At 39.4% G+C, this 13,844-nt stretch overlaps 1 protein-coding gene across 1 annotated transcript in view; it reads left to right on the forward strand.

The window, feature by feature from the left end:
- The window catches only part of LOC134495537 (V-set domain containing T-cell activation inhibitor 1-like), a 142,664-nt gene that overhangs the window by 29,677 nt on the left and 99,143 nt on the right, over positions 1-13,844 (forward strand). The gene's annotated exons all lie outside the window — the stretch shown is intronic.

Here is a 13,844-nt window from a genome sequence, read left to right on the forward strand (position 1 = left end):
TAAGCATGGTTCTAGTAGGCACAGAAGAGAAAGTTCAAGTTAATGAAAACAAAGAAAATTCAATGAAAGATCATATCATGAGAAGTAACCATATTAAATGGCTTACTTTGGAACAAGACATGGTCCAGCAAGTCATGGCACCAATGAGTATGGCAGGTTCCAACAAGCAGTTGCAGCCCATAATCACAGGGGGAGATCTGGGGAAAATCTATAACTTACAGCATTTCAGCCAGTGAAATATCAAAATCCAAGGAGAAAACAGAAGCCCATCTGAATAAAATCCTTTGGTTGATTGAGCTACAGATCTGGTAATTGATATTTAACTCCCACTCCAGTGTTTCAGTAAGATTCTGGAACTTTGCTTGATAAAAGACAATTCCCTTTCCCCTGCCAACATATAAAGAATATAAATCCAATGATAAAACATGGAATGGTTAGATATGATAGGAGAGCAAGAAACGTTGGTTCTCTGTTGTCATAAGATTGTCAAATCCAGGTTCTAAACTTATCCAGATGCACCACTCAGCCTTCTTCAGTGAATACGTGCATATTCTTTCACAGGAGGGAACAGCAATGTAGAAAATCTTTTTCTAGACCTCATTCTGCAGGAAGCAGGAAGGACATATCATACAAGGTTTCTTCCAATCTCATAAGATTCATATCTGGATGTGGAAATCTCACATGCATGGGAGAAAGATCTTTCATACAGACACCGGTGGTTTTTTCTATTTCATTTATTTGTTTATTTAGGTAATGTAGCTGGGATGAAAGGAGAGTTGGTTGCTTTATGGCAATGCAAGTAAAACATTAACTGGCTATTTATTTCGAAAGGAGCCAGAACTTAAGATATGAAAAGGGAGAGGCAGTGGACAGTTGGACAGAATAAAAGCAGGGGAAAGGAGATTAATATATATATAAAACAGAAACCACAATTGTTGTCTTTGGGCCAAACTAGAAAGTCATTTTAATGTTTTTAATGCCTCCTTTTTAAAGTGAACCAACTTTTCATATTACACCATATGTCCATTCTTTTAATTTTTCACAATGAATCGGTCAACTGAGTAAATGAGGTGAATTATAACACTCACTTTCATGCCTAAGATGAAAAGGGTTTCACTGAACAATAAACTAATAAAACTACTCTTAGATCTGTTTTTGCAGTAAAATCTTTCCTTTCCTTTCCTTCGCAGTTGATGTGACCTTTGACTCCAAGACAGCTCACCCAAGACTGGAAGTGTCTGAAGCTGGGAAATGTGTGAGAGACACAGGAAATATTTCTGCAGTTTCTGATACTGAGGAGAGGTTTGATTCCCATGCATTCATCCTGGCACAAAAGGGTTATTCCAGAGGAAAATATTACTGGGAAGTAGATGTTAGCCAGAAAAAGAAATGGGACTTGGGGGTTGCATCTGGATCCATTTGTAGAAAAGGGACAATCACATTGTCTCCTCAAAATGGGTTTTGGGTGATAGGGCTTGAGGGTGGGAAAGATTACTGGGCTCGGACAGACCCATGGACCCTTCTGAAAGTGACTGGGAAACCTACAAGGATAGGGATATTCCTAGATATGTCGGCAGACAAAAGCCTGTCTTTTTATGATGTCAACACAAAAAAGAAACTTCACACTTTTAGTATTCCTTGTTCTGAAAAGTTGTATCCATTCTTCTCTGTCGGCTCAGGAACTGTACAGGAGGATAACCTAACACTCAAGATTGTAAATGTATAAGAAGAATGGGGTTTAAATGAAAATTAAGATAGGAACCCTTGAACTTTTGAATTTCCTATCATATGTTGGTGTGTTTCATTTAGTTCATGTTTCACCTCTTTTATTTTGGAAATAAAATAATTTCTGTAATTGGCTCATCTGCTGTAATATCTGCCTTATTTCTGTAGAATTCAAGAAAACAGGGAAGCAGAAACAAAGGGTTTTTTTCCCTCTCTGTTTATTTAGGGATAGAACTGCCCACCCCACATCCATCTTTCAGAGACCATTAGAACAGGTTAGGGATAGATCATTACTCCCAAGTTAAAAACTGTCTGTGTAAACTGGGAAAGGTCAAGTGGGAGAGGTACACCATAGAACTCCTATCAATATCTGGGCATTTTTTTGACTTCCGGGGAAGATATAGAGGACTGAACATGGCTCTGTAAGAAGGGGAGCTGATGGCCACAGCAGAAAGAGGAGCCGAGAACTGACTGGCTCCTCGGTACCCCTTTCTGGACAAAATGGCTTCTCCATGTTGGCTTTATTTTTGTAAAATAAAGGGAGGCGGAGCAAGATTGCCACAGAGTAACAGCACTTTTAGTGTGCTCTTAACTTTTTATTTTACCTACTCTTTTATTTAGTTTTAAGATAGTTTCATCAGTGATTTTACTTAATATTAATTAGTAATTTTAGTTTTCTGTATTAGGATTAGTAATTTTAGAATTTTAGAACTAGGATTAGATGGGATTAGGATTTTAGAGTCTGGAAGCCAATAGCCTCGGACGTGTGACCATGAAGCAAGGCAGCAATGGCCACAAGACTGGAACAAAAAAGAATTCAAAGGGAAAGATCAAAGGGAAGAACAAGCCTGAGATGTTGAAAAGAGAAAATTCCAAGCATACCAAACACTCCAAGGCTGTGGCAACCTCCAGACAGCTAAAACTTAGCAGGAGGTAGAGGGGAGGATGCTTCTAAAGCCACAAGCAAGTTCAACATAGATGTGGACTTGGTTGCTAAAAATTGCCTTTTAACTGCCGAAATGGTCATTGCAATCTTTGATCAGCTGCTAGATGCTAATCAGAAAATTGATGAACTTAAGGCTGTAATGGAAAAGCATACCATTAATCCTGTTATGGAGTCAGCCAGCAACTTAATTGTTCCAGAACTTATTCAAAATCCATATGCTGCACAGACTCCCACACGTATGGAGGCTGCCAGGGTTGAGGTAGTGTTGCAGCAACACAGGAGTCTACTCCAGGTTGCAATCAACCCTTTTAATGAAGGCAGGTGGCATAATAGACAAGCAGTTCTTCACTCCCTCTCTCAACTTCTTCACCATAGAGTATATTCCAGTGAGCTTGCAGAGATCTCCTGGCTTCCCAGATGGCATGGGCATGAAAGAATATGATTGACTTAAGCATTCAGCCCTCCCTTCAATGATTCTTAATCTCAAATACTTTTTAAGGGGATTCCAAATTACTTCTATATGTGTTTTTCACAATAGCAGCACACAGCCACTGCTAACTCCTGGAAGGAGAGTCAAGCCTGCGAGGGAGGTCAGTATAAGCACCAGAGTTCACAATTTCAGCCAGCAACTCCCTACGCAGCAGAGTACTCTACTATCTCCAAGGTCAGGACCAGATAAGCAAAGGAGGCACAATACCCTTGATTTAATTAAAGAGAAGATTCAAATATCAGATGATCCTCTGGAGGATGAGGAAGAGTTAGTCCAGCTGTTTGGCACCCTTCCCACAGAAGAACAACAATCGATTATAAGAAAACTTGAGGTAGTTAAATCAGTGCTTCAGTAGGTGACTGCTGCAACTGAATCTCTCAATACCCTATTGCCCTCCAGTTGTCCTCCTATTGAAATGCTGTCTAGTTCATCCTCTGAGTGCTTAACATTTCCAAAAAATAAAAAAGAAGGTGCTCCAGTCCAACAGCAGTAATACCCCAACAAATTCAAACTAACTCTGGTGACTTCCAGATCCCTAGGATTACAGAACCTAAGACGGACGACTCTAACACCAGTGTATTAGGGCATCAGATTCACATGGTCACCAGACAAAATAATACAGCAAAAGGAAGTCACCAAGATAAGCCACTTCATCATGTAGAATCTTCAAGAAAAAATCAAGTCGTTAATCCGTGTGTATACCTGAATACATCAGGCTCCCTTGATCTTATATTTGCAGATGAATGACAGAATGGGTCTCAACCATTCAGTCCCAATTCGTTTTTCCTCCTGCCCTCCTGAGGGATCCTGCTGCCATGACAGGTGCCATTGCTGTCCATCAGGCTTCTATTGTTCCGTGTTTGAATTTTGATGTTACAGAAGGAAGCCCCTCCATTGGGACATCCGTACCTCTCCCCACATTCGATGGGAGAGCATGTTTTGCTCTGAAGTGCCTTTTGGGATGGACTTGCCTGATGCCTTGGGTTAGAGTGGGCTGTTTCGGGGAGGGTGGTGTAAAAAGGTGAACCTGGGCCACTTTGCCCCAAATTGCTATCAGATCCTTAAGGATGCCCACTGCCCTACACTTGTCACTCATCGTGGGCCAAACAGACCATTTTATTCACTTATGATAAGTCAACCTTTGTATCTCTACATTTAGTTTTTAGGAAAAAAACGCATTTGTTTTGTTTCAGCCACTACCTGGATTTTGGAACCTGAGCAACTGGGGGGAAGATGGTTGTCTTGGACTATCCCTGTTTGGGTATTCTATTTTGGGATCTCCCATGCAGAACGAGCACAGTAGATGCTGTTTTACCTCTCCCCCTCCCCATTGTTAATACAAGAGCTTCAACCTACAAGGGATAGGTGTTCTTTCTGTCAGCAAACTTAGACGCTGTGGTCACACAGGCCAATGTGAAAAATTTAACAAATTGGTTGCCCAATGATTATTCAAAACTGAGCTGGGTATAATTTGAACCAACTGCTCGCTTTTTGTAGATTATTAAAAACAACCAAAGACTCCCTACATTTACTCCCTTCTCCGTTCCAACAATCAGTAGGTTTTCTCTATGGACCACTGTAATGATGCCCTTCCTTCAGCACTGTTACAAAGAAGATATTGTAAACTGCCCACGGCTCATCATCTCTGCCCTTGTGACATACAGGCGATAAAATCAATAACATATATGGAGGTTTTATGCAACATTGCATCAAAATTTTATTCTTCCCCTTCCAGCAGCAATCTTCAGACAATTAAACCGTTTCTATGTTGATTTCCTGGACACTAATAAGTTGTTTGTTTTTTTTAATATAACCAACAACCTTGCAAAGTTTTGTTATCTAGCCTCAAGTTTCCGGCAGGGTTTCTGTTGTAAGATTTTAGATGGATTGCTGTGCATGCCAATTTGTGTTTATCTCTTATGACTCCTTTCCCCCCGCCCCTTTTATTTCTGTTTTATCCAGTTTTATTTATGTAATAAATAAAATTGAACATAAAATAAATAATGACACAGTGTAATATGTCGTGTGTTGTTGTTCATCTGAACTCAGAGAGGGTGTTCTTTCTTTTTTACATGACAGTATATGTGCCTTTTCATTCCTCTCTCTCTCTCTCGTACTTTCTTTTCTCTCTTTCCACTTCTTTTTTATTTTCTGTATTTCTTTTAGTTTGTATTAGTCTTTGATCTTTGTATTTTTTAAAATTTTAATAAATTTATTATTTAAAAAAATATCTGGGCATTTTTTTTTTTTTGCTTGAAAGTGAACAGTAAGTCTCTCTGTCTCTAGAACACAGCTGCCAGATGAACCAATTTTCAGTCTGGCTCTTGAAATTCAGGGGGAATAAAAATCTCTAGTATTAGCAATAATATATTCTTCACTATTTTTATTTTATTTGATCTGTAACACAGTATAAACAAAATGAATTTATAAATCCATACCATGGAATGCTTAAATGACAATATACAACGAAGGCATAAATTATCCCTTTTTCACCAGGACTAATTTGTATATGAGGGACAAAATTTCAGAATGCTTTGCCTAGCTGAGGGCCTGAAGCCACAGGAAAGAGCTCTGCCTGTGCTGAAGGGGCTCAGGTTACAGCCATGTCAAGATATAGTCAATACTTCTTGAAATTGTAAACCAAAGCAAAACATACACTTGGATGAATTTTTACAGAATGTTTGATGCTAAATACTGTATTTTGCTTTCTTTGTGGTAGGTTGAGATGTTTCTCATGAAAATCTGAGGAAGCTCTTCCCACTTTTTCAGAATTTCTGAAAAGGAAGTGGGGTTTGCATATGGATGACTTCTAAAGGTTCTTGAGCACAATCTAGGCCACACTCACCAAAACTTAAAAACGGGAACAATTTTTCAGTTGACTGAAAGGTAATGGTGGTTATAAGGAATGGTGCACGCATCCAGGCAGCATAGAAATCTATTTTTCCTGATTCTTGATCCAGGAACAAGCCAATATTTGAATAAGGGACATTTTGATTTTTTTCAATCTGTTCCTCCTTTTGACTAGAAAACAAATCTCCTCTGACACTTTTCAGTGCCCAGCATTCTTCTCCAAGGGGCACAGAGAACTTCTCCTTTCTGGTTCTGTCCCTTTCAGCCTGAGTCAGCACCCCCAGCTCCCAGTCCAGCCGGTCCCCCACCTTCACCTCCCAGTAATGCTTCCCAGCAACATAATCCTTTTTCCCCACAACCACCAGAGAACCCCCAGCAGGTTTTGCTTCTCCAAAAGCCTTAAGGGTGGCTCTTTTCCCATCTTCGCTGATGGCAATGTCTGGATGCTTGCAGTCTGAATCCAAATAAACTGCAACTACAAAGAAAAAGGAAAAAGCAGTGGCAGAGGGAAATAGTTTTCAGAAAAGTAAATATATAAGTTAGCTTCACTACAAGTGTTTAATTTTATAAATGAACTAGATTGCATCTCTGATACATCCTAGATTATTTTTTTTTTGCTCATAGTTCAAAGCACCAAAACTGGAGCTAAAGCAACAGTGTTTTTTCAAGGTGTCCCAAATAATGGTCAATATTCAGTGAAAAACATAAAGCATTATGGATACAATATTTTAATTTATACGTGCTCCTACTAATAAGAGTATAATGCCATCAACTGAATCAAGACTTTCCTTCACTGGTATTTCTTCAGGAAGGACGTTTGGACATGATCAACCACATGTTCATTTTTCTCTCTCTGCTGGGCAAAAGCTTCCTATAAATATTTGTAACTTCTCTGTTTCTCATCCTTCTGCCATTCCATTCTAGAAGCTTGGGATAACCAATTTTCTCTTCTAAACCAAACAAACCACCTTTCTGGGATTCCAGGCAGTTTATCTGCTCACATGGAAATAGCCCACAGCCTTGGCCTGACATTTTGGGATGCCTTATATTTCCTGTGTGATTAGACAGGCATCCCCCAACCTGATATTCTCCATCTGAATACATTCTGAGTAGTTTTTCTAATTACACTCTGTTCACTAGCCACAGAGATTTTGGTTGTAGATTTTTTTTTCCTTTAAGACTAGATCTAACCTAAGTTGTCATTTATGTATCACCAGTGTATACTGCTGTTATGAAAGGTAGGTCTCAAGGCTGGCATCTGCAGTCTCAGGACAGGCTCACATACATCCAATACACATCTTCTCTCAAGCAGGAGCTCTCACACTTAAGCAAAAGGCAGATTTCCCCCAAACCCCTCCCTTTCCAGGTGGAGGAGGCATTGTACTTCTGGAAGATGACAGGCAGAATTCCAAAGAAGTTTCTCTGTTTGCTGAAAAAACAGCTGAGATTATTTCAAGAAGCCAGGGGTACGGGGATGTCCAAGGACAAAGAAGCAGAGTACTTTGCTCAGGATTTAGCTACTGTAGTTAAATATTATGTAAGTTTAATTTCTTTAGTCTATGTGTGTTGGAAACCTTATTCTCTTTCATTCGTATTTCTCTGCACAACTTGGACATGCTGTGTAATTTTGGACTTTTCCAGAAGACTTATTTCTGTATTAATTTCTTATAAACTGAAAAACCTGACCTACTAATGATAGCAGGCCAGCATCATCATATAGTCTGCTGAAAGCAAAGCACTGTAGGTATTTTTGCTTATCAAGTTTCATATAATGTTTTCAGTTATTAATTTTTAATAAAGTTACATTTTGTTTATCTCATGTGACATTGATTTATCCCTGAATGAAGGAAGAATATCTGAAAACTCTAGCCATAAAACTTAATGCTACAAGACTGGGAGATTATATTACAAAAAATATTTCATTTTCTCCCCATGATTACCTCTTACTTGCCATAAGACAGTTCAGACTGCAGGGTAGGGGGGCCTTATTTCTCTCACAAATTGGGGTTAGGGCAATGGCACCAGGGGGCACTGTCTAGAAGGCAGGTGATGGCAGTGAGAACTAGCAAGCAGTGACACCAAGTCAGGAAGGTGGAACCGGGGGTGTAAATACAGAGGAATTCTGGGACAGGAGCTTTGGGACCTGTAATCTTTTACTCTTTAAGTCCACCCATGCTACTACAATTGCCATGTATGTTGTTTATTTGTTTAGTAGTCATGTTGATTCATTTACTGGTCACTCTCTTTCCATCCAGTCAGGGCCCTTGAGAATCATAAAACTAGGGTTGTTTATGAGTAAATCAATTTGTATCTTCCTGATAACTGATTGCAATGGGTCAGGAAGTAAACAAAGCAACCGGTCAAATGAATTTGAAGCATTTCAGAAGCAACTTGATTCATTTCAAGGACCCTCCTAGGCAAACTGATTCATTCTGAGGTACATTCATTCAAAAAAAAAACATATTTTGAAGTACATTTATTATAATATAATGACAACTTTGATTAAGTGAAATGCATCACAGAAAAACAATGCTACAATAAAATGAGTCCTGGAGGTATACATTTCCCTTGGATGCATTTCCTCAACTATTAATAAGTTCATGGAACTTTGACATAGAGTGCATGCATGCATGTATGTATTACATCCAACAGACTCTTACCTACATGACTCTGAACTCTTCTAAGCTCTACAAAAGGAAAAGAAAATCAATCAGCAGCTGGTCAGAGTAAAATAGATAAACAACATCCAAATTTATTCCGAAAAAAATGGCTTTGAAATTCAAGATTTAGAAGAAAGGAAAATGATTTGAAATAATAAAGGCCAAGGTCATTGTGTCCTATAATAATATTAAAATATTATTGAACAATTCTTAATATGGATCCTGACATATTCTGTGAGACAATTTGACTCGATTACAGGTTTTTCAGGAATAGCTCTGTGTTTTAATTCAAAGCTGAGGGCTTACATTCTGGTATTCATTTTCAGAACACTTCATTCCTCATAAAATATTATGATACATTTCAGGTTTATGAAATGTGCTGCACCTGTGATGCTGGAGCACCTTCAGGAGCATTCCAAATTTGGTGAAGATCAGTACTGACTTTCCTCAGACTAAACCCCGGGCAGATTAAATATGAGTAAAAGCATTGTTCCAAGACAGGGAGGGAGGGAGGGAGGGAGGGACGGGTGCAAGGTCAGTTTCTGAACAAGTTACACTTCAGTTGGAATCCATGGCTATAAGCCTTGCCTCACCTGATTTGCATCTAGAGTGCTTCCATCATCCCATGCACATCTTCCATGGCATGCTGTCCTGGGATGTTGGAAGAAGTAGGTGGAGGAAGGTTGCTGCACAACAGAACTATGGGGTTTTTTTAATGTACAAAACTCTGGGTTGAAAAAAGTAAGGGTGTTATGTAGCTTACACAGCTACTGTATTTAACCTATATAAACCAAAAGATAATTTTAAAAGATGCATATATTTAAAGATATATACAGAGCCTGGCAGCAAGAAAATCTGAGTGGAGAGAATGGTAAGCAGCAGTTAGTATAGATATTCAGTCCTGAGTTGTGTTGTTTCTGCTACATCTAAAGGTCACTATTGTATTGAAGGGGTTGAGAAGAATGTGGGGATTCCTCCCTCTCATTCTGTAATTAAACAGAACATGTGTAAGAGGCAATAGATAACTGTAGGCATCAAGACTTTATAGCTCCAAATGGTTTGAATCCCTGCTGTCCAAAATATTAAAAAAAAATATTGTATTTTAAGATATCTGGCAAAGAAAACTGTCCATAATGCCAACTACAAAATCAACATCATAATTCCATTCTTATTTGTGCTGCTTTTGAATCTCTGATATGCCAGACTGAAGAAGACAGCTGTAAACTAAGTCTACATTATTACGCAAGAGACATGAATTCAGATTCATGGGTGTCCACATGACAGGCAATTGGGGGAGGGGGGAGATGAAACACACATGGTAATGTCATCTCACAAATGTTTATGTACTCGGATGAGGTGTCAAAGCACAAGGTTATAACAGTGGTGTTTGCATGCTGATGTCACTATGTGATTGACATCATTTTGGTGTCACTGCTGCATGTGACACTCTGTGACATCTCTCTCAAGTACAAGGTTGATCTGAAAGATGAAAGCAAACTATTGATGATGCCTTGATTGGTAAATCCCTCATTTCATATGAATCTGAATGAAGTCTTTGCATGTTATGTTGTCCAAAATATTCTCTCTCTCTAACATTCCACGTTCCTGGGTTTTGAAGCCCAAGAGGAAATGGGGATGGTTTAATGTTCTACCTTAAATAGAAGGGTTTGGGATTATTGAATGTGCTCCAGGGAGACAGGTTAAAATTGTCCCAAATTCCGGCGACTGTGCAATGTTCTCAGAACATTTGGTATAGCGTTGTTTTCTGAGAAACATTGCTCAACCAAAAAGATGGTACCTTAGTAAGTTCTAATGAATCCTTTTCCAATAGAAATCAATAATTGTCTTTGAAATGCTTCATCAAAGGTATTTGAGCTTACCTAGTTCACATTTGAGTCGTTCTGGAATAGAAAGGTATTAAAATTGGTTATACTTAAAAAGAAGCACAGGATAAAGTTGTGGTGTTATGTATAACTACAGGCTTGTTATTCGAACTAAATTTGACATAAATTAAGAAAATGAACTCTTATAAAATCTACTGCCATGGTGGATGCTGCGATTATACCCTTATTCCTTCTTATCCCTGAATTCAGCCCTTAGTCCATATGTATATATGATGTCTTCTCTTACCTTGACGCTCCTGGATTTCAGTAGAACCTATAAAGCAATTATTTGAATTAGTATAATGAATCTTTGAGATAACTGAACAAAGGAAGTTAATGCCTCAGAGAAGACTCTATCCCATTTATAAAACAAATAAGCAATCCTGGCTATGTAATATTTTTAACAAGATTTGAAGAGATTATAACAAGGGAACACTATTAATACCCTCCAGATTCTTTAATGTGGAAATCCATTAATTTTTGGCCCATGGTCATAGTGGCAAGTTGCTTATTCCTAGATTAAAGTTTAGCATAACTTCATTCATTTACAGCCAGGAATGTGAGTAGGTTAGAAGCTTAATGGAGGATTCAGGTCATTCTGGCTTAGCAAATATATTGGCAATCCAGTCTATATATAGCTTCTTACATACAGTCTGAGCTCGAAATTTGAAAACCTGGTAATACCAATATTGGATTATAAAAAATGGATGGACCGTTCTGCTGTTCAGGCACATTGGTTCCCAGGCCCTGCAGACAAACCCTCAAGATAACCTTTCCAAATTTTACCTGCCTCATCTGACAAGATTTTGCAAGATTTAATCCTGACAAATGTTCAGTTGCCCTGAGTTCCCAGGTTACAGGTGGTTCGAGGAAACCCTTCTGGTGCTGGTCTTCCTCATGGATAACTCTCAAATGGCTTCTAATTCCAGAACCTACTTTAATTCCCTCTGAGCTGCATACACCTTTTCCCACAAGCAGTTCACAGATGGATGAACTAAAAAGACTTCCTGAAAATTAATAAGGTTTCCAGCTTATGTTCAGATTTTTTTTCCCACGTAAAAAGTATTCAGTAAATTAACTAGTCTGGAAAAAGGCCAGACTTGGATTTCGCCACAACTTCAGTTTGATAGTTCATATGGTTGTGCAATGAGCCTTCACATATGGGGGGGGGGGGGGGGAGAGGAGGAATTTATCTGGTGGCAAATTATGCCACCCACCCAACAGACAGAGACCTCCTTTGCCATTGTGATGCAGTGAATCATTCCCACCAGACTAACGTGCATCGGTGCATCTATAGCTAAGAAGCATCACGCATTTCGATTTCCAGCACATTCTGTTCAGATAAAAAGGGCACCAGTGGCACTAAAGTCCATTTGGGATCCTGAAGGCTACAGGTTTAGAGACATCTGATCAACTTTGGAGATTGGATCCATATTCACAGGGCAATTTTATCCAATACGGGTAGTTCTTGAGTTATGACCGCTTGTTCATGCCTTTCAAAGTTACGAGGGCACTGAACGAGGGGGACTTATGACAAAGTTGCAGCTGTTGCAGCATTCCCACAGTCATGTGATTGTGATTCAGGTGCTCATCAACTGTCTCACATTTATGACGGTTGCAGCATCTCATGGTCAATGGAGAAGCCCATATGGAAGGTTATAAGTCACTCCCATAAGTCTCTCCTGCTCCCACCGCTTTCTCTCCCAAGGAGCCCCATTATAGAGTATCTCGGAGATCTCGCACCACATAGCATGAGCCTGCCTGCAGCACCCACCCACACTCCGTAGCACATGCCCATCCACCTGGCCACACTCACACCAGGACATAAGACCCACCCTTCACCTGCTCACACCTGTGCTGCACAGCAGCACCCAGCACCCCACACTCATGCTTGCACTATGCCACAGCACTACCCCTGCCTGGCCACACTCATGCCAGGCTGTAGCATCCACCTGTGCACCTGCCCACACTCTGCAGCACCCCCTACCTGGCTGCACTTGTGCCAGGCTACAGCATCAACCCTCCCACCCCACCTGGCTGCACTCCATAGAACTTACCCACCCACTGACCTGCTTTCCGGCCACCTAAGGAAAGGCTTCTCATGACTGGGATTTGCAACTTCCTGCCATTGGCTTTGCTTGTTGGAAGCCAGCAGGAAATCACAAGTCCCAGACACATGAGGTCCTCACTTAATGACCTGCAATCCTCACTTAACAACAGCAACAGGGACTTCTGGAATTGCTCTCATTAAGCAATGTGGTCACGTGACATTGTGCTTTATGACCGCATTGCTTAGCAATGGAAATTCCAGACCCAATTGCCATTGTAACCCGAGGACTACCTGTATGGTCTCCAGGAGCAAACATCTGTCAAATGTGTATAAATTATGTTACTTTTAACTGGAATGGATGTAATTTGCTGAAAACCTATGATATTATGAATGGAAGAGATAGTTAAATATTAAAGAAATAAATCTGTGGTTTTAAGCTATCCTCCTATAACATTTGCTTGTTATCTTTTGATTGTACTGTTTGGTTCTCACCGGAATAGGATTGCTTTCTTCCACTTTCCAAGAGTGTTTTTAAAGATTATAGATTAGTAATCCTAGTAACTGTAGCTCACATGTGTGTGCAGCATGTCCATATTTAGTGAATACCGCACACATACTGTGATTAGTCATTATTTAAAGGAATACTTACTTGCTTGAAACATTGAATTCTCCGTTTCTACAACAAAGGTTACATTTATTAGAGTTATTGCCTTCACACACATGAATGCACTTTTTGGAATGCGTTAGTAATCAAGTTATAATTTGCTAATAGGTTAAATTGTGGTAACCCTCAATAAGTGTCTAAGGTCCGAAATGTACATTATGTTCTAAGAACAGAATGTAGCATAAGACTTTTTTTTATAAAATGATGTATCGTTGGTATCTCTCACCAGAGAAATTCTCTAGATATAAAGTTAAACCAATAAGCCAATCCTATCCACATGTATAAAAGAAAGTAAAATATTCCTGTCTTACCAATAGCATTTTTTTCACGATCACATTCTAAAAAGAGCAGAAGTGAAATGTTATCAGACAAAATCACAAGTCTGTAAAGTTTGCACAAAATGTACCAGACCTCCTTAAGATGCCTCTATCAGAGACTGCTAATCTCTGTCCCACGTGATGATCCTTGACCTCCCAGTGAAAATCTCCCAAATGTGGCCTGGGTCCACCCAGCTAGAGTAGCCAATGAATTCTTCTGGATACTAAAATTAAAATATCTGAGTTCATATATGCCTTT

The sequence above is a fragment of the Candoia aspera genome, chromosome 4 (assembly GCF_035149785.1).
Source record: "Candoia aspera isolate rCanAsp1 chromosome 4, rCanAsp1.hap2, whole genome shotgun sequence".
NCBI lineage: Eukaryota > Metazoa > Chordata > Lepidosauria > Squamata > Boidae > Candoia > Candoia aspera.